Source organism: Eschrichtius robustus, chromosome 5, assembly GCF_028021215.1.
Source record: "Eschrichtius robustus isolate mEscRob2 chromosome 5, mEscRob2.pri, whole genome shotgun sequence".
Classification (NCBI taxonomy): Eukaryota; Metazoa; Chordata; class Mammalia; order Artiodactyla; family Eschrichtiidae; genus Eschrichtius; species Eschrichtius robustus.
The window spans coordinates 82,600,243-82,621,654 of record NC_090828.1 but is presented as its reverse complement, the minus strand read 5'-3'; the positions used below and the strand labels follow the sequence as shown (position 1 = coordinate 82,621,654).

Here is a 21,412-nt window from a genome sequence, read left to right as displayed (position 1 = left end):
GTACCTGATTAATTAGCTAAGTAATTTGCAATAATGAGTGAAGGAAGTCAGAAGAGAAAGATAGCTTTAGTGTCAGGTTGATGGAAATTTCCATTAAGGAGCAAGCAGTATCTGAGCTAATTTTTGGTTGACCAAGAGATGAGAGATAAACAGCAAAAGGCAGCTGAGGTCAGATAATAGAAGGCCAAGAGTCTTCTATTAAAAGACACTGGGACTTCATTTCATAGCTGTGAATCACGGAGGCAGACGTACAGCCTCTGCTAATGGCTTGAGAGGTGGAATAGCTCCCTTTTTGTGAAGACATTTGGGAAGTCCATGACTGTTGCCCAGCTGTTAAGCAGCACTAAGCCTGGGAGAAAATATCGACTTTGGTCACGAACTTAAGATTGATGTTAACTTAGAAAAACCTAGTCTTTAGCGGCACATGTATATAGGAAGAATACTTTATTAGGAGCTCTTCCATCTTAGGCAGATAAGAGAAAATATGTATAGTTTTCTTTCAAGGTTTAGTACTTGTTGATTACCATCTTTATTGTGTATAACAGATACTCTGATATTTACCTCTGTTTATTAGAATTTTCTTTTTCAGAAAGAATCTAAAGAGTAAATGATGTTGAATATATTATTTTTATTGTGAAGTACTTCTGGACCTGTTTATAAGAATTTTCAAAACTAAAATGTTAACAGCCTATTTCATGTTATTTTTAGTAAGTTATGTTTGTGTGTGTGTGTGTGTGTATGTTCTTGAGGAAAATGAATCAAGATGTTTTCTTGGCTTTGTATTTAAACAGAGCAAATGATATTAGAGTAGCTTTTTCCCCCCACTAAGTTAAGGACAAAAAATTTTAATTTTGAGACATTGAGGGCATGTTTCTAGTTATATATGAGGCTTTAGATTAAATTTTCATTATAGAATATAACCTGATTTTCTCTTTTTTGGGCCACAAGTATTTTATCAATTACCTACACAGTTTATTTAGGAGGATAGCAAAGCTTACAAAATATATGATCCATAAACATTATTTTAGCTTAACTACATTGATTTATTGCTGAAGTCCTATTTACTCTTGTTTAAAGTTACTTTTTACCAGTGGGTTTTAGGATTATCTTTAAAGATTAGAAATGTAACCTCAGAATAAACTCAAGAAGTTTTTTTAAAAATGCTTATAATGAAGTTCTAGTAATAGTCACTATTTATAAATACTTGGAGCACTGTTTTTTTTGTTTTGTTTTTGGCCGCGCTACACAACTTGCGGGATCTTAGTTCCCCAACCAGGGATCAAACCTGTGCCCTCGGCAGTGAGAGCACAGAGTCCTAACCACTGGACTGTCAGGGAACTCCCTTAGAGCACTGTTTTATAGGGACTGTAGACCTTTTGTATTATGATCACCGGAGATATCTCTAAAAATAGAGACTCCTATTAGCCTAGTTCTTCTGAATCAGAATCTCTGGGCATGGCACCTGGGAATCTACATTTTATTTTAAAGTAGTACCTTTGGTCCTTAAGTGCATTATAGTTTGGGATTCACTACAACCACCATTTATGCCATGCTTGGATCCATGTAATCTAACATATAGATTGTTGAGGTAGGTTTATGTGTGTCATGGAAGCTTTGAAGTCATTTTAAATATTGAGTAGTGAGATTAGTAAGTATCTTACTAGTTCATAGACATCTGTAGTAAGTATTTTTTTAAGTTAATGTCTTATTAGTTATCTGTAGAAACTAAGTCAAATAGTTGCAGTGAGATTGTTTCTTAACCTGCAGAACAGATATCCTTCCTTAATGCTTTTGAAAAATAGCTAGGTTCTGGCCCCCATGTGATACCAATTAACTCAGAATATTTAGGGAAGAGACTGAGTCTCCATACATTTAGAAGTGCCCCAGGTGTTTTTAATGTGTAGCTGCAACTGAAACAGGGATCTACACTAATGACCAAAAGGAACAATGATGTTCCTAATCAAAAAATTATTGATTGGCTTTGGAATCCATAGTACTGAAAACCACATGCTAAAGGTATGGCACTGTAGCATCCAAATCCTGTTTCCCTAACTGCTTGTCTCAGGCTTATTTAAAAAATCAAAGGAAATCAGAATCAAATTATTTCAACAAAGAGCATTTTCTCTGAATAATCCCAATTCTCTGTTAGAGGCAATTTCTTTTAAAAGACCCCTGCTAAGCTTTACTAGGTTGATGTAAAGCACTGATTGGGCAGTTGAAGTGATAAGGGGTAAATAATACCTTTTCATTAGGACAGAATATTTAACTAATTGATTTCTATGATTTTGACTTTTATAGGCAACTCAAATGTAATTGAGAATATATTTTTGGTAATTATTCATTCTGAACAAGAAAAGTATTTTCTAGGGTAGGGCTACATTCATGTAGGACATCAGAATCAATGTGTTCAAAATTATATTTCTTAAAAATGTTGATAGAAACTAGGTTAGCGAGATAAAATTAGTACTTACAGAAAGTACTATACTCTATGCCAGGGATCAAAATGTATGTTTCACAAAACTTTCTGATCTTCTAAAGGGAAGAATTATTATTACTGTTTAATTACATAAAATATGTCCTATGATACATACCTCCCTTTGCCCATAGTTATTAAAGAAATCATAGAGAATAATTTCAAGATCTCCTTTAATATTTAAAATAAGTGAAAAAATATTTATAACCTCTAAGTCATGATATTTTCTTATGTTTCTCTTTTAGATGCTTATTGAAGATATCAGTTTCCGCGTATGGGAAGTAGATATTGAAGGGTATATGGTTTACAGACAAGATCTTTAAAAAATAGACACTCAAGGTAAGTAATAAATATAGCCTCATAAATAAGCTAATTTAAATGGTTAGGGCTGCCAAATTATAATTTAATTTGCTAAACTTGCTTACTTTTTGTCACTGGCCCTGTCTAAGCAACCTCACAACCACATTCATTCATATTTGGAAACAAATTTTTATGCCCTAATACCATCTTGACAGGAAGTATCAGATTTCATTTATAATGGGAAGTTCATAAAATTGATGTATTATGGAAGAGTGCAAACCAATTAAGACTGGAGAAGAGATTAAGTAAGCTTCCATCAAAACTGTGTGCATAACTCAGTAGAGTTTAACTTGAAGGAATAATTTTACAGAAACTAGTATCCACTTTATTTTTTAGATGTATTTATGTCCTTAACCATGTTAAAAACTTGTTTTTTAACCACTCCAAAAAACACTGTCATAGTTTCAGATACTCATAGTATTACCTCTGAATACCAAACCTCTTTTTCACTATTTCTTGAGCCCCCAAAGATTTGTTTTGACTTACCATATCCTTTCACTTATATTCTGTTCATGTCTCCCATGACTGTTTACATGCTTGTTACTAAGTAAATTTCTGAATACATTTGGTAAAATTTTGAGTGAGATACAAAGAATACAAAATGCAAAAAAGGTACTTTAAATAATTTTGTGTGTCAGTTAGGTACCCTGGAACCTTGGAGAATATGTGACCTGTTAATGGGGCACTTCTGTTTAGCTCTAGAATCCTTTCTAAGTGGGACTATTAGACCAGTAAAATCAAATTTTATTATTTTTTTTCAGAAGAAACCAGAAATACTTTGAAAAGTACTAATTTTTCAATATCAGCATAAAATTTTTCCTGTGACAAACTCCACTTCTGCTACTGTGTGAATCAAATAAAACAGTATACAGCCTCTGGTGCGGGATTTTTTTTTTCCTTTGCTCTATTTTTCTTTTTGAGTGTAGGTACTTAGAGTCTATTTTTTCCCCTTAATTTCTGGTTAGCAGCTTAGTGATTTTTGCTAGTTTTCTGTGATGAATATTATTGTCAGAAATGACTTCTCTTGAAAATATAAATATTACTTATTTTTAATTTGTTTCTATAGTTTTATATGGTGAGTTGGTTGCTTAGAAGAGCTATTAAATTGTTTTCTGAATTATAATAGACAATTATTTTTATAGTTCCTTTATCTCCACAGTCTAACATAGATCCTTCTGATTTAAAAAAAAAAAAAAAAAAAGGTTTCCTTTTTACTGTACCTTTTGCATAGAAAATAGAGTTAATCACATTCCTTAGTTCACATGACACACTGTCATCACTGGTCCATGAAAAGCACTTACTTTATTTATTTATATATTTTCTTTTATTCTCATTTCCACTCTCATGCTGCTGACCTGGACTCATAGGAAATTATTCTAATGTGATAGTCTAATATCTGTTGCACTGTTCTCTTTTGTTTATATGTATTTTCAGAACATGAGTATTGGTTTATATATATGTATTTTTAAAATATTTTAAGTGGAAAATTTTAAATACATAAAAAAGAAAAGGGAGTATAATATCATGAATTTTCATGTGCCCGCTTCTCAGCTTCAACAGTTATCTCATGGTTGAGCTTGTCTTAACTATATCTTACGCCTTCTCCCCCACTTATGCACATTAAATTTTAATATGCATAAATGGTATTGTGCTGTGTATCTCATTCTCTTTATTACTGTTTCATTTTACTTATCCTTACATTTTTATCATTTATTTATGTTGTTGTGTTTACATTGCTTCTAACTGCTGCATAGTATTCCGAGGTTTGTAGCTATCATGTTTTAACTATCCACATTTCCAGTGATTTCCACCCAGATTGCTTCCAATTTTCTGTTGCAACAAACAATGCCATGGTGAACATCCTCATATTTCTCCTAGCGTAGAACTTTGCAAGGATTCCTTTGGGATATATACCCAGGAGCAGAATTGCTGGGTTTATACTTAATTTGTCTGAGTCATGCCAGATGCTCTGCCAAATAAATACTTGGACCACGCTCTCACCAGCAGTAACCCCCTCCTTCCTGCCAACCCTTGACATTATCTAGCTTTCTAATACTCTCAATCTAATGTGTGTAATTCTGTAGCTCACTGTTTTAATTTGAATTCTTATCACTAATGAGTTTGAGTATCTCTTTCATATTCTTGTTGGCCTTTTGGCTTCCCTCTTCTGAAATTCCTTGTTCATATTCTTTATTTTTCATTTGGGTTCCTATCTGTTGGTTAATGTTCTTTAAGAGTTTATTACATATTTTAGATCTTCATTTCCTATCAGTTTTAGATATTAAAAACAATCTTCCATTTTTTCAACTTTCTAATTTTATGCATGATGTCCTTTAAGTAGATATTCATGTTTTAAATATTCAGTTAAAGATATTTTCTTGAAGTCTACTGCTGGTGTACAGAAATGCTACTGATTTTTTGAAACTTGACCTTGGTTCTAACATTACTGAATTCTCATTCTTAATAACATTGCTGTACTCTCATTCATTTTTATAGAGAGATGATCGTATTATCAACTATACATAATGATGGTTTTATTTCTAATTTCCTCATCCTTACATACTTTTACTTCTTTCTTCTTTCCAATACCTTTGGTCAGTTCCTCTGGAACTATGTTAAATGGTAGTACTGACAGTAGGCATTCTCATCTTATGCCCAATCTTAAAGAGAATATATCTAATTTCTCACTTAAGCATAATGCTTGCTGAAGGTTTTTAATATAAAACCTTTACCAAATTAAGAAAGGTTCTTATTTCTAGCTTGTTATGTATTCTTACCATAAATAAATTTCAAACCCATAAAATGTTTTTTTAATGTATCTGTTAAAATAATCATGTGATATTTATCCTGGTATATTAATGTTGTGAATTATATGAATAGAATTTCTAATGTTAAACCATGCCTGCATTACTAGTTTACACCCTACTTGACCATGGTGCATTATTTTATTTAATACATTACTGTATTTGGTTAACAAATATTTTATTTAGGACTTTAGAATCTACATTCTTAAGTGAAATGTGCTGTACTTTTTTCTTCATTTTCCTTGTCTGGTTTTGCAATTAAGATTACACTGGCCTTATAAAATGAGATGAGCAGCTTTTACTCTTTTTCTATTTTCTAGAATTACTTTATATAATACAAATTTACTGTTTCTTTAATGTATGTTACAACTCATATGTAACAGTATCTGGTTGTGAGATTTCTTTGAATGCTATTTATGTCTTTAATCCCTTTTGATCTATTCAAGTTTTCCCCTCAGCTTCTTCCAGTCCCCCTCCCATGGGTACTGCTAACACCTGATTGTCCTCCCACCTGCAGGTGTAACAGCCCAGACCCACTTTCCTTTCAGTCAGGAAATACCTAGACAATCTCAGTGTCCACATCTGAGCCATGTAATAGTCACTCTGTTTTGAGCTAATGTCCTAACCCTGACCAGTGGGCTCTGATCTGCCCAATCTTGCTTGACTTAAACTGCCACTGACACATACCTAAATTAATCCTGAACTCCAGTAGTTTTCTACTATTCTATAACCAGAAACTTTGGTTAACAATGCTCTGAATTGACTTCTTTACATCTCTTAAAACCTTTGCCATACTGCTGGTTACGTGTGTCAAGGTTATGTAAAAGGTAAATGTTTTGACAAAAGAACAAGTAAGGTTATTATGTTCAGAGAAGGTTAAGTGTTCAGAAAAAAATAGGCAACCATCTGGTCTAATGTCCTGTATAGTATATACCAAATTGTAGTTAACTTTGGAAGATTTTTACTTTATCTCCAGAGTTTGACACTTTATTGTAACCATTTATTATCAGAAGAATAATTAAAGGTATTTCCATGTACAAAAAGAAAAAAGAGTAGAGAGCCCAAGCAGGAAGTTCATAGACCCACTAACAAAAAGAAATGATCAATAAACATATAATAGTTATTGTAATTTTTGATGCATTTGAATGTGTTTCTACCATCTTATTTCAGTTTTTCTTACACACTTTCATACTATATCTTTCTTTTTAATTCTTTGTTACTTAAAAAAAACTTTATGAATATATATGTTTTATATATATATATATATATATATATATAAAGATATATATATATATCTCCTCTAAAAGGATTCTTGCAGGGGCAAATTATGTATGGGACTTAGAAATCTTATTAAGGAATTTAAAGTTTAGGTTTTATTTTAACTGTATAAGAAGCCATTGGTGGGTTTTGAACATAGGATTGATGTGATTTCTGAAATTTAAAACATCTTTGGAAAACATTGGATGATAACTGTGACTTTAGTATTTTGTTTTAAAAGCAACTCTTTAAAAGCCATAAAATAATAGATGTGTAATTTTTACTGTAAAAATTTTAAACAATTAGAAAGATCTATAAATTAACTTAAAAAAGCAATTGAAAACCTAAGAATTAATAGTAGCTACAACAAGGAAGATGCTGATTTTCTTAATATACAGAGTGTCAACAATTCAATATGGAAAAGACAACCCATTTTTATAAAAGTCTTGAACACGTTATCAGTGCCGTGCTAGTCCTTTTTTGTATTACTCATGACCGAATGTAATGGTTTTACCTGGCTTGTATGCTTGTGTGTGTGTGTGTGTGTGTTGGTGGAGAGGGTCCAGAGCATTGTTCCCAATTTGCTTTCCAAGGAGCAGTCTTCTCTGCTGCCACAGACACAAAATATTTCCCGTAAAAATGGCTTGTTTATGTATTCTTTGTGTAACCCCTACCTTCTTTACTTCTCTAAACCTAATGGAGTCTACTGGATTCTGCTGATAACACAACTCACCTCTGTTCCCATACCTGTGATTATAAACAAGGCCTGTAACAACTTAGGGTGTGTTATGTACCTTCAGGGCATATTTTTTGCCATCATTTTCTGCGATCCACACTGCGGTGTCCTTTACCACTACATTTCTCCAAAACTGCTTCTCTTCACTTACGCTCATGTGGCTACTATCAGGTCTCAGCTGCTTTTGCCTATTTCAGAGTTTGGGGATTACAACTGAATCCTAATATTACTGAAAATATATTTAAATGTGTTTCTCCATAAAGAAAGAAAAGGAAAGAGAGAGACAGGGAGTGATGGATAGAAAGACACAGAGACAGAGAGAGGAGAGAGAAAATGAATAAAGCAATCAACTCTAGGAGCAGAACTGATCCAGGAAGCAAGAACTCTAGGAAACATGTTATAAAATGACAGAAGGTGAATTATGAGCTGGCCAAAACAAACTTAAGAAATACTTACTTCAAAGATGAAGTTGGAAAGAACAGAGAGGAGACTAGACATTATGGAAAGTACTTTTAAGGAATATAAAAGGTTAAAATGAGAAGAATGAACAAAAGAAGCCAAAGAAAGAATAGAATAATTATAGAAAAAATTTTGTGTGTTATGTCTTTAAGTATTGATAGATAAATTGAGATAGACACTCAAGAAAAAAAAGAACAAATACTTAAGGATAAAATTTAATATCTTTTATAAAATGAAAGGCACATATGGAAAAGGCACACCATGGGCCAGGGAAAATTAACCTAGAACTGTCAATACTGAGACACAGCTTCATGAACTTCCAGACTTTAAACATGAAGAAAGAATGATTAAGTCACTGATTAGAGGGAAATGGGGAAAAATATTTGCCCTTGTCTCTGATTTATCCACAATAACATTTAGGGCCAGTTGACAGTGGAGTAACATCTACATGACCGTATAAAAAACAAAGTATTTTGTATTTTAAATTCAAAGTGTCTTCAGGTATAAAGACTACAGACAGTTTTGAACTCAAAGAATATTGTTTTGAAAAAAATTCCTAAAAGATGAACTACTGCCATTCAGTTGGAAATACCTTAAATTACCACAGAAGGATGAGCAGTGAGCATTGAAAGCATTTAACTGTAAAATAAAGATGAGAGCAAAATGTAAACACTATATTCTATTCTCTAAAAATAGAAATTACGCACTACCTTGACCTATTTTCTCCCCTTTTCCTCCTGGGTTTTGTAGTTGTAAGTTTGTTGATTTCGACTTCTTTAATACTTGAAACTCAAAGAATGTCCATTAAATCTGCAAATAATAAAAGTATTAGCAGAGTTTAACGGTACAGAGAAAAATACTAAAAAGTATTAACTGAAATATGAAGGAAAGAAAGAGCAGGACAGAGTAACAGGAAATATGCTAATATCTTAACTGCTTATAGAAGTAAACTAATAGATTTTGAATAGAGAAATAAAAGACAAAGTTGTATAAATTACCTAAGTTAATTTATAAATACAAAGTTGCATAAAGTTATAAAAACATAACTACTGGAACAAAGATATGTACAGAGAAGCTACACATGGAGAGAAACAAGATAACTAATGATAAAATATTTCTTTTTTAAAAAAATCCCTAAAGTAAGTTAAAATAAAAAGAATGAAAAGCAATTCTTTTTATCAGATGCCCACTATCACAATTATCATTTAAGATTGTACTGAAGGGAATCAGCCGAGAGAAAAATTAATGTAAATGGGCTTTTAGCTTGTGTTGGTTTTTTAGAAAGTGGATTTCCAACTAAATCACAGAGCAAAATGCTATTTTCTGTTATATGCAAGAAATACAAGAAATTGCTTTCAAAATATTGAAATCTAAAGAAGGATAAAAATTAAAATTAAGACAGATAAAGGCAAGCAAATACTTAATGTCAGACCAGACGAATCATTCCACATAAACATCAAATGAGATGAACAAAGTCATTTTTTAATGCAAAAAGTGCAATACACAATGAAGATGTAGCAGTTATGAATATCTGCAAACCAAATAACATGGTGCCAACACTTATAAAGCAAAAACAATGTAGGTACAAGGGAAAATAGTCAAAAACACACCAGATTTGGAAAGTTTATTAACTCTGTCAGTCCAAAACAGATCAACCAGGCGTGGGGGTGAGGGAAGAATGAGGAAACATTGAAAGCATTTGCACAAGTCAGGAACATTGCAAAGATGCCCAGTGTCATGACTATCATCTGACATTGTGATGAGGGGAAAAAGCCAAGAAAAAAATACTAGAACTATAAAAGAAATTTAGAAAGATGAAGTTAAAAGCTCCATGTGCAGATCATATTATATACTTGAAACTGCCATCCAGTGGATTTTACTTAATCAACTGAGAGACTACTACAAATAATAGAATTTACTAAGCTATTGTAACACAAGATTAATGTATCCGTATGGGTAATTTTCATGTATAACAAAATAATTTTAAATTAAGCCCTAGTGCCACATTGTGCTTACGTATATTGTTTGGGTATGTGCCATAAGCCTAAGAATATTATTAGTTTCCTATGGCTTCTATAACAATTACCACAAACTTGGTGGTTTAATACAACAGATTTTTTATTCTCTCACAGTTCCAGATGCCAGAAGTCTGAAAGTAGTGTCACTGGGCCAAAATCAATATCAAGGGCTATTCTCCCTCTAAGGCTCCAGGGAGAATTGTTTCCTCACCTCTTCGAGCTTGTGGTGGCTGCCAGCATTCCTTGGCTTATGGCCACATCCCCACTTCAGTCTTGGGTTCCATGGCCACATTGCCTCCTCCATTTCTGTGTGTGTCTGCTTTTCTCTTATAAGGACCCTTGTGATTGCATTTAGGGCTCACCTGAATAATCCAGGACAGTGTCCTCATTTCAGAATCCTTGATGTAATCACATCTGGAAAGACCCTTCTTCCTTATAAGGTAACATTTACAGTTTACAGGGATTAGGACGTGATATCTTTGGGTGGGCATTATTTAGCCAATGTATGTAGTGAATCCTATGCATCTAGAATGGTACTATATACCACTCTTGGGAGAATCAGGAAAGTACTACCCTTGGGATAGTTAAGAAAATTTTATTCACATATTTTTGTAGAATTTAATTCTCTCACAGAAACCTAGTTGGAAACGGCTATATTGGTGTATGAAATGACAGAATGAACAGGATTATAAACTTCAGCAATAGACTTAATAAATGCAGGAATATTGAAAATAATAAAGATGGCATCTCATATCAGTGGGAAATTGTTTAATACATGTTGGGACAACTGGTTGGCCATCTGGAAAGAAAAGTTGAATCCATACCTCACACCATACACCAAGATATATTATAAATGTACCAAATATTTAAATGTAAAATATGAAGCTACAGAGGTTCTCAGTAAACATGGGAGTGGTTTTTTTCTTTTTTTCTTATTTTGACTTTAGAGTAGAAAAACGTCTTCAAAACAAGATCTATAAGCTACAGAATGACATGACTAATAAATCTGACCTCATTTTTCAACACACACACACACACACACACACACACAAACACACACAGAAGCAAAACTCAAAAGACAAACTTGAACATTGAAAAAAAAAGTTTGCAATTCTTACTGAAGTGACTAAATTTTTTTTTAAATTTTTTATGTATTTATTTATTTATTTATGGCTGTGTTGGGTCTTCGTTTCTGTGTGAGGGCTTTCTCTAGTTGCGGCAAGCGGGGGCCACTCTTCATCGCGGTGCACGGGCCTCTCACTATCGCGGCCTCTCTTGTTGCGGAGCACAGGCTCCAGACGCGCAGGCTCAGTAATTGTGGCTCACGGGCCCAGCTGCTCTGCGGCATGCAGGATCCTCCCAGACCAGGGCTCAAACCTGTTTCCCCTGCATTGGCAGGCAGACCCTCAACCACTGCGCCACCAGGGAGGCCCCAGAAATGACTAAATTTAAAAAAAAATTTTTTTATTGTAATATATTTGATTTACAATATTGTGTTTCAGGTATATAGCAAAGTGATTCAGTTATATATATATTCTTTTTCAGATTCTTTTCCCTTATAGGTGATTACAAGATACTGAATATAGCTCCCGGTGCTATACATTAGGTCCTTGTCATTTACCTATTTTATGTATAGTAGATGTGTATCTGTTAATCCCAAATGCCTAACTTATCCTTCTCCCTCATTTCACCTTTGGTAACCATTAGGTTGTTTTCTGTGTCTGTGAGTCTGTTTCTGTTCTGTAAATAAGTTCATTTGTATCATTTTTTTTGATTCCACAAATAAGTGATATCTTATGATATTTGTCTTTCTCTATCTGACTTCACTTAATTTGATAATCTCTAGGTCCATCCATGTCACTGCAAATGGCATTATTTTGTTCTTTTTTATGGCTGAGTAATATTCCATTGTATATATGTACCACATCTTCTTTATCCATCCTGTGCTGATTGACACTTGGGTTGTTTCCATATCTTGGCTATTGTAAATAGTGCTGCTGTGAACATTGAGTTGCATGTGTCTTTTTGAATTAGAGTTTTCGTCTTTTCTAGATATATGCCCAGGAGTGGGATTGCTGGATCATATGGTAACTCTATTTTTAGTTTCTTAAGGAACCTACATACTGTTCTCCATAGTGGCTGCACCAATTTATATTCCCACCAACAGTGTAGGAAGTTTCCTTTTTCTCCATACCCTCTCGCACATTTATCATTTGCAGGCTTTTTGATAATGGCCATTCTGAACAGTGTGACGTGATACCTCATTGTAGTTTTGATTTGCATTACTCTAATAATTAGTGATTTTGAGCATTGTCTCATGTACCTGTTAGCCATCTGTATGTCTTCTTTGGAGAAATGTCTCTTTAGGTCTTCTGCCCAGTTTTTGATTAGGTTGTTTGTTTTTTTAATATTGAGTTGTATGAGCTGTTTGTATGTTTTGAAAATTAAGCCCTTGTGGGTCACATCATTTGAGATATTTTCTCCCACTCCGTATGTTGTCTATGGTTTCCTTTTCTGTGCAAAAGCTTGTAAGTTTCATTAGGCCCCATTTGTTTATTTTTGCTTTTATTTCTTTTTCCTTGGGAGATTGACCTAAGAAAACAATGGTACAACTTATGTCAGACTGTTTTGCCTATGTTCTCTTCTAGGAGTTTTATGGGGTCATATCTTTAAGTCTTTAAGCCATTTTGAGTTTATTTTTGTGTATGGTGTGAGGGAGTGTTCTAACTTCATTGATTTACATGCGGCTGTCCAGCTTTCCCAACACCAAAGTGGCTAAATTTTTTTAAATATACCTAAAAAATACAAAATGATAAGTTAAAAGACTAACGTTGCAGTCCGAAAAATGACAAAGTATATGAACAGGCTGTTTACAGAAAAAGAAATACAAATGCCTCATAAGCATATGAAAATTTCAACTTCACTCTTAATAAAAGAAAAGCCACCATGAAATACTACCTGTCACCTATTGGAATTTCTGAAATTCTCAAAATTGGATATAATAGTTTTGGTGAGAATGGAGGCATTCTTTTATGTTCCTGGTGGACTGTATATTGACACAAATCATATGGAGGGTAATTGGCAGTATCTGTCAAAATTAGAAAAGCATGTTTTCCAATGACCTATTTAATTACTTCTTGGAGTTTATCCACTGATATATTACTTTATGAGATAGGTACAAAGTTATTCTTAGCAATATTTTTTTTAAACTTTTTTTGGGTTTGTTTATTTATTTATTTATTTATTAATGGCTGTGTTGGGTCTTCGTTTCTGTGCGAGGGCTTTCTCTAGTTGCGGCAAGTGGGGACCACTCTTCATCGCGGTGTGCGGGCCTCTCATCATCACGGCCTCTCTTGTTGCCGAGCACAGGCTCCAGACGCGCAGGCTCAGTAATTGTGGCTCACGGGCCTAGTTGCTCCATGGCATGTGGAATCTTCCCAGACCAGGACTCGAACCCGTGTCCCCTGCATTGGCAGGCAGATTCTCAACCACTGCGCCACCAGGGAAGCCCCAATTCTTAGCAATATTTAATAGCAAATGTTGGAGAGACCTAATGTGCATCTATATGGGACAAATTTAACTATGGACTATCCAGATGAAATACTATGCAGCTGTTAAAAGCAAACCAGGAACTTGCTATTTCTAATAAAGAAAAATCTTCATGGTCTATTTTTTCAAGTTACAATTAAAATTACAATATTACACATGCAGAACTGTATGTATAGGATGCTACCTTTGTGGTTCAAAGATAATGAGGAAGAGAATTTTCGTTTTTATATGCTTACTTATGCAGAAAAATCACTGCAAGGATACACAAGGAAATAATAATGGTGATGACATAATCTCATGGAGAGAGAATAGGAATTAGATAGATGGAGAACAGGAGTGGGAGGTAAATTTTACTATAAAATATTTTAAGCTTTTAAAAATTATTAAAATAAATATATATCTTAACTATTTAAATTAAATGAATAAACTTTTGTTCATTTTTTTTCTCAAATATTTATTGAGGGCCTACTTTGTGCCAGGCAGTGTTTTAGGTGCTTGGGATCGGTGAACAAAACAAAGATCCAAACCCTTATGGAGCTTACATTCAAGTGGTGGGAGAGGGACATTTAAAAATAATCATAATAAATACATAGTGTTGTACCTCAGAAGATAATATGTGCTATGGAAAAAAACATAAAACAGAGTAAGTTGTATTGGCAGTGTCAGTGGAATTAGGAGAAGGTGTTGCAACGTTAAATAGGATTAGCAGGGTAAGTCTTATCAAGAAAGAGCAAATTTAAGCAAAGACTTAAAAGAAGCAAGGGGGTTTAGTCATGTGGATATCTGAGGAAAGAATGTTCCCAGGTATCGAGAACAACCAGTGTAGACTCATTGGGCGAGGGACATGTCAGATGTTTTAAATAAAAGGGTTAGAGGCCAGTGTGTCTTTAGCAGAGCAAGAGGGATAGGGGTAGGATATGGGGCCAAAAAGATAATGATATCCATTGGACTTTGTCTTAGCAGAGAAGTAACATGATCTGACAAATTTTTGAAAAGCTTACTCTGGTTTTACCAATGATAATTATTACAAATAGGCTGATGGGGAGCAAGTGTAAAATGTGGGACGTAATTTGGAAATAATGGTACCTTAGACCAGAGGAATAGCAGTGGAAGTGGTGAGAAGTCACTGGAGCTTGGATGTAATTTGAAATTAAATCAACTGGATTCCTGACAGACTAGATGTGGAGTGCGAGAGAGAGGACGCAAGGAACAGAAGATGTGAAGACATTATCTAGGAAAATGGGAGATTGAATGGACTAAGAAATTATACTGTGATTGGCTGAGAGTGTTAAGAGCCCACTTGAGTCCTTCATGAATTTAAAAGTGAGACCAGTCAGTATATTTATTGGTTTTTCTCCAGCTGCATTCAGCTGCATGACTTAGGTTTCATCCAGTCTAAACAAGCAGATCTCTGTGGTATAATGGAAGGATACTCTTGTTAAATTTTTTTTTTAACTGAGTTATAGGACATTATACATAGAATGTTCTCATCTTAATAATTTTAAAAGGAATACATATATGCTTATTTATATTTATACAAAACTTAGATATGTTTCCCCAATGTTTAGCTGAACATGGTTTTTACATGGTCATTCTAGACATAAATGTACAAACATCAAATGATCCTTAGTAAACCATGCTTCTTAGTCTTACTATATTAGCAGGTGGCAAATATAAGATAGATCTCAATTAAAAAATTGAGGGGGGTGGGGATGGTCTGGGAGTTTGGGATTGACAAGTACACACTGCTGTGCTTAAGAGGGATAACCAACAAGGACCTACTGTATAGCATAATTAATTAATTAATTAATTAATTAATTAATTATTTAAAAATTGAGGTGACAGGCAGGTAGTGACCATTTAAGGCAGGAATGCATTTCAGAGTGCTTACTTATTTAATCTTTTCACAATTAAGCTTATATTATGCAGTTTTATAAATGAACATGGTACTTATTTTGAACTTAATATAGTATATAAAGTTGTTTATACAGATTTTATGTTTTTCTGATCATTTGTTAACTCAAAATGCTTAAAAATTTTAGTGTGTAAAAACTTTGAGACTATGAAACACACATGCTTACAAAATATCAAGAGTTGGAAGGATTATTAGCCAGATTGAACATCTAGTGAAAACAGCTGGTAAGAGAACATAAAAAGGGGGGAAAAAAAGTTGGAAATGAAAGGAGGCAAATATCAAAGGCTGAATCAAACATATATAAAAGATTTAAATAATTATAACCCACAATCAATAGCAAAGAGGGAATGTGGACGGGATACATCCAGAAGCAATGCAAGGCATGATGTTGCAGTGTTGGAAACAATAGTTAGACATTGAATGAATACACCACATGCCATGTGATAGAGCATTTTCACTTGACCCACTAACTGAGTTCTCTTTTCTGAATTCTCTGTATAAGCTGCTTCTAGGAAATATACACAAATCCAGAAATAACTCAACAATGAGACCCTTTACTAGTGGGTACTAAGTTACTACCTGTATTTAGTGAGAGTCAAATATGTAGTGTTCTTAGATTTCAGTCATTGAATACCATGACTAAGAACAAGATTGCGTTTCATTTATAGTGAAGCATGTGAATGAATAAAAGGATACAATTTATCATTTAGGTATATGGTAATATATTGTGTTTCCATGGGTAGAGTTAATACAGGTCTATAATTGCAATTCTAAAAGGAAAAAGGCTCTGAAATACAAAAGGTTCTTTTTCCCTCAGTACATTTTGGCGGTAAAACCAGACTGACCTGGGAACATTAAGAGCCCACCTGAGTTCATTGAGAATTTAAAAGCTATTTATGACCACACAGCAGATAAGAGGTTAATATCCAAAAATATATGAAGAGCTCATACAACTCAATAGCCAAAAAGTGGACAATCTGATTTAAAAATGGGCATAGGACCTGAATAGACATTTTTCAAAAAAAGACTTACAGGTGGCCAGCAGGTACTGGGAAAGGAGTTAAACATCACTAATCATCAGGGAAATGCAAATCAAAACCACAATGAGATATCACCTCACACCTGTAAGAATGGCTATTATCAAAAAAATAAATAATTAACATGTGTTGGCAAGGGTGTGGAGAAAAGGGAACCCTAAGGGTGAATGTAAATTGGTACATCCATTATGGAAAACATTATGGAAAAAATTAAAAATAGATCTACCATATGGCCCCACATCTGCATATATATATATCCCACTTCTGGGAGTATATTGGAAGGAAATGAAATCATTATCTCAAAGTGGTACCTGCACCCCCATGCTTATTGCAACATTATTCACTATAGCCACAACATGGAAACAACCTAAGTGTCCATTGATGAATGAATGCATAATGAAAATGGGATATATATGTGAAAATGTGATATATACATATCACATATATATTTACATATGACTGTATATCTATATGTATGTATATATGAATATTATTCAGCTGTAAAAGAAAGGAAATCCTGCCATTTGTGACAACATGGATGGACCTTGAGGGCATTATGCTTAGTGAAATATGTCACACAGAGAAAGACAAATACTGCATGATCTCACATATATGTGAAATCTTTAAAAAAAAAATCAAACTCATAGAAACAGAGATTAGAAGGGTGATTGCCAAGGGCTGGGAAATAGGGGAAATGGGGAGATTTTGGTCAAAGTGTACAAATTCCCAGTTATAAGAGGAATAAGTTCTTGGGATCTAATATTTAGCATGGTGCCTATAGTTAACAATACTATATTATATACTTGAAAGTTGCAAAGAGAGTAGATCTTAAATGTTCTCACCACAAACACACACACACACACACACACACACACACACACAAAATTGTAATTAAGTGAGGTGATGGATGGGTTAACTAACCTTACTGAGGTAATCATTTTGCACTATGTGTATCAAATTATCACGTTGTACAGAAATATACCAATTACATCTCAACGAAGCTGGAGGAAAAAAACATCCTCTGAGGAAAAAATTAAAAGCTACTTGTTAATATGTGAAATTATTTATGTTCTATGTTTATATCAAAGGGTGAATATTCACTACAGATAACATGAATGTCTTTGATTATGAGCTGCTGGCTGGACACCATTGACTGGTGTTAGTGGTAAAATTCAATAAATGCATCAAATTATCTTTCTAAATCTGAAAAACTCCAGATTCCTAAATACATTTGTCCCCAAGAGTTTCTAAGACAGGTGTATAAAAATCTATAGAATGAGATATGAAGGAAATTATAACAATGTTCATCTGTGGAGAGAGGTGGGGCATTTATTTTTCACTTTACAACCTGCAGTGCTCTTTGAATTTTACCAGTATTATGAATTACTGTAATAAATTTTTTAAAATGACCTTAGAAATATATGATGGATTATCTCTGTGCTATGGGAAAAAATCAGTTGGCTTTTTGCTCTATCTCATGACTTTTAAGTGAGTAGTACTCTCAACCAAGAGTCCAGAGAAGGGAGCATACTGTGAGCTAGAGTGGGTAGGATGGACTGTATAAATCTGGGTCTTGGGGCTAAGTTTTAAAATATGAGGGGTTAGAGAACAAGAAAGGCAATGAAGAGCAAACCAGAAGGAAGGGTAATATTATATGAAAATACATATAGTGTATAATTTGTTTGGGGCTTCTTGCTAACTGTACAAATCTGTTAATTTTTACTTTATATTATGCAGTTATACTTTATGTATGGGACTTGAAAATATTCAACAATGTGTAATTAGTAGAACTTTCCTTGCTTTATTCCACATTAGTTAATTAATGGATTTTACATAGCTTGCATGTCATACAGTTGTGAAGACATGAAATAATGACATTGTACTGTGTTTTTGCTTCACCCAGATACCTACTTTAATAGGCTTAAATTATAAGATTTCATTTCTTCTAAGTGAAATGTGTGACTAGAAACAATTTTGTTATCTTGCTATATACGTACTTCTTGTTTTACATTTTTAGCAGTTAATTTTTTTTAAGATGCCTATAAGCATCACTTGACTATTAGTTATTTTTATAGATTCTTTTGTCTGTCACTTATATGGACTCTTCATTCCCCAACTTTTCTGTTTAATTACTTATTTTTCTTAGAAACTTTAAACCAAAACTTTTAATAACAAAGCAAATACTTTCATGAAGTACAAAGTTAATAGAAATAGTGTCACCAAGTGCCTCTCTTCTATAAGTTATAGTAAAAGAATTTATTTAAAGCAAATTAAATTTTAATTAAATGTCTCCAGTAATGTTTCTGCATAGGACTTACTAAACATCTTTTTGTATTTAATGTAAAAAGTTTCCAAATCCAAATGTGATTTTTAACCCTTATTATTATTTCTCTTTTTCATTAATATTGGCATAATGTATTGTAACTTCATTTGATTTCTCCAAGAATACAGAAGGTTTTTTTCTTCCGGGTCTATTGAGATATAATTAACATATAGCACTGTATAACTTTAAAGTGTACAGCATAATGATTTGACTTAAGTACATCATGAAATGATTACCACAATAAGTTTAGAGAACCTCAATCATCTCATATAGGTATAAAATAAAAGAATGTTTTTTACTTGTGGTGAGAAAGAACTCTTAGGATTCACTTTCCTAACAACTTTCATATATAACATACAGCAGTTTAATCATATTAATCATGTTGTATATTACATCCCTAGTATTTATTTACTTTATAACTGGAAGTTTGTACATTTGACCGCCTTCATCCAGTTTGCTCTCTCCCTCCCCTTTCCTCTGATAGCCACAAATCTTTTCTCTTTTTCTTTCAGTGTATTTGGTTGTTTGTTTTTTGAAGTATAATTGACCTACAGCACTAGATTAGTACCTGGTGACAACATAGTGATTCCATATTTCTTTTCATTACAAAATGATCACAGTAAATCTAGTTACTATGTCACCATACAAATATATTACATTATTACTGACTATATTTCCCATACTGTCTATTTCATTCCCATGATTCATTTATTTTGTAACTGGAAATTTGTACCTCTTAATTTCCCTCACCTATTTCACTCATCCTCCTCCCCTCCTCCCCTCTGGCAACCACCTGTTTGTTCTCTGTATCTATGACTCTGTTTTGTTTTGTTACGTTTGTTCACTTATTTTGTGTTTTAGATTCCACATATCAGTGAAATCATATGGTATTTGTCTTTCTCTGTCTAATTCATTTCACTTAGCATGATACCCTATGGGTCCATCCATGTGTGGCAAATGGAAAGATTTCATCCTTCTTTACAGATGAGTGATATTCCACTGTGCATGTGTGTATATATATATCACATCTTCCTTAGCCATTCATCTGTCAGAGGGCACTTAGGCTACTTCCATATCTTTGCTATTGTGAATAATGCTTCTGTGAACATTATATGTATATAATATACATATATCTTTTTGAATTAGTGTTTTTGTTTTCTTTGGGAAAATATCCAGAAGTGAAATTGCTGGATCATATGGTAGTTCTAATTTTTTGAGATACTTCTATACTGTACTCCACAGTGACTACAGCAATTTACATTCTCACCAACAGTGCTTAAGTGTTCCCTTTCTTCCACATTCTAACACTTGTTATTTGTTGTCCTTCTGATAATAGCCATTTTGACAGGTGTGAGGTGATATCTCATTGTGGTTTACTCATGATTAGTGATGTTGAGCATCTTTTTATGTGCCTGTTGGCCATCTGTATGTCTTCTTTGGAAAAATGTCTATTCAGATTCCTTGTGCATTTTTTAATAGGACTTTTTTTTTTTTGCTATTGAGTTGTATGATTTCTTTGTATATTTTAGATATTAACCCCTTATCATATATATTGCTTGCAAATGTTTTTCTCCCATTCACTATGCAGCTTTTTCATTTTGTTGATAATTTCCATTGCTGTGCAAAAGCTTTTTAGTTTGATATAGTCCCATTTGTTTATTTTTGCTTTTGTTTCCCTTGCCTGAGGAGACATGTCCAAAAAAATACTGCTAAGACTGATGTCAAACAACATACTGTCTTTGTTTTCTTTGAGAATTTTTATGGTTTCAGCTCTTATATTTAAGTCTTTAATCCATTTTGAGCTTATTTTTGTATATGGTGTGCGAAAGTAGTCCAGTTTGATTTTTATGCATATAGCTGTCCAGTTTTCCCAGCACCACTTATTGAAGAGGCTGTCTTTCTCCATTGTATATTCTTGCCTCCTTCATCAAATATAGGGTGACCATATGTGCATGGGTTTATCTCTGGGCTATCTATCCTGTTCCATTGATCTATATTTCTGCTGTTGTGCCAGTACCATACTGTCTTGATTACTGTAGCTTTGTAATATACTCTGAAGTCCAGGAGCCTGATTCCTCCAGCTCCGTTTTCCTTTCTCAAGATTGCTTTGGCTATTCGGGGACTTTTGTGTTTCCATACAAATTGTGAAATTTTTTTGTTCTACTTTTGTGAAAACTGCCATTGGTAATTTGATAGGGATTGCACTGAATCTTTACATTGCTTTGGGTAGTATAGTCATTTTCACAATGTTGATTCTTCCAGTCCAAGAACATGGTATATCTCTCCATCTCTTTGTATCGTCTTTAATTTCTTTCAGCAGTGCCTTACAGTATTCTACATACAGGTCTTTAGTCTCCTTAGGTAGGTTTATTCCTAGGTACTTTTTTGTTGTTGTTGCAATGGTAAATGGGAGTGTTTCCTTAATTTCTCTTTCAGATTTTTCATCTTTAGTGTATAGGAATGCAAAAGATCTCTGTGCAT

General features: G+C 33.5%; 1 protein-coding gene across 11 annotated transcripts in view; it reads left to right on the top strand.

Annotated features, from left to right (window-relative positions):
• MBD5 (methyl-CpG binding domain protein 5) overlaps window positions 1-21,412 on the top strand; it is a 410,838-nt gene that overhangs the window by 133,193 nt on the left and 256,233 nt on the right. For 10 of the 11 annotated variants that reach the window (XM_068545149.1, XM_068545154.1, XM_068545152.1 and 7 more), the window contains one exon: window positions 2,719-2,812. The gene's annotated coding sequence lies outside the window, so the exon portion shown is untranslated. Of the gene's footprint in view, window positions 1-2,718; window positions 2,813-10,462; window positions 10,548-21,412 lie in introns of all 11 variants that reach the window. The other variant, XM_068545151.1, reaches the window with a different exon arrangement.